The sequence below is a fragment of the Sinocyclocheilus rhinocerous genome, unplaced genomic scaffold (genome assembly GCF_001515625.1).
Source record: "Sinocyclocheilus rhinocerous isolate Xijiao unplaced genomic scaffold, SAMN03320098_v1.1 C36078382, whole genome shotgun sequence".
In the NCBI taxonomy this organism is placed as follows: Eukaryota; Metazoa; Chordata; class Actinopteri; order Cypriniformes; family Cyprinidae; genus Sinocyclocheilus; species Sinocyclocheilus rhinocerous.
In genome coordinates, this window is record NW_015772411.1 from 1 (window position 1) to 806 (window position 806).

The window sequence follows — 806 nt, forward strand, 5'->3', positions numbered from 1 at the left end:
TTCCAGGAGGAAGTCGAGTTCCTCAGCCAGATTTTTCCAAGTACGCTGCAAAAATGAGACAGTGATGTGAACATTATGAATGAAGTATTGTCTGATTAAAAGATGGGTTTTTTTTTGTTTTTTTTCATGCGCAGATGGAGCAGCCTACTGTATGGGACGTCTGAACTCAGACTGCTGGTGAGCCGTTTTACTTCATCTAGACTTCCCACAATCCATCTGACTTCAGATAAACCATCATTAGAAAGTCTTAAATGTTGCATATGCATCAGAATTTTTTCTCTTTTAAATAAGGCCAGACTTTAGCATTGTAAAGTCTGTGTTTTGTTTTTGTTTTTTTATGCCATCGTTTCATAAATTATTAAATTGTTCATAAATTATCATTTTTTTAATTTAGTTTTTTTGGGGGGGAAAATAAAAAAGCTGATCATCTGATGTTCATTTCTGTGGTGTTGTTCTCCTTCCTGTCCTGAAGGTATCTGTTTACGCTGGAGCTGCCGGAGTTCTGGGAGAACAAGCAGGCAGACCAGACACTAGAAGTTCTGATGAGTGACCTCGACCCGGCTGTGATGGACCAGTTCTTCATGAAAGACGGTGTTTCTGCTAATGATGTCACTCGTGTACGATCCGTCCTCTATGCTTCTGCTCTGTAGTGTCATGTGTGCTCTTATTGCTGGATGCTGGTCCATTTACTAGTACCAGTGTATCATGTTCGTACTTTATGCACACCATTTATTTCTTTATTCAGTGAGGTGTCTTTAAGGTTATCTGTGGTGTCTTCACAGATGAGTGGAATTCGTGACCTGATT

The 806-nt window shown here is 39.6% G+C and overlaps 1 long non-coding RNA gene across 1 annotated transcript; it reads left to right on the top strand.

The window, feature by feature from the left end:
* LOC107735461 (uncharacterized) lies at positions 1-806 on the top strand. The gene is made up of 4 exons (XR_001639417.1): positions 1-40; positions 135-177; positions 473-617; positions 783-806. It is a non-coding gene; the product is annotated as an uncharacterized LOC107735461 (long non-coding RNA).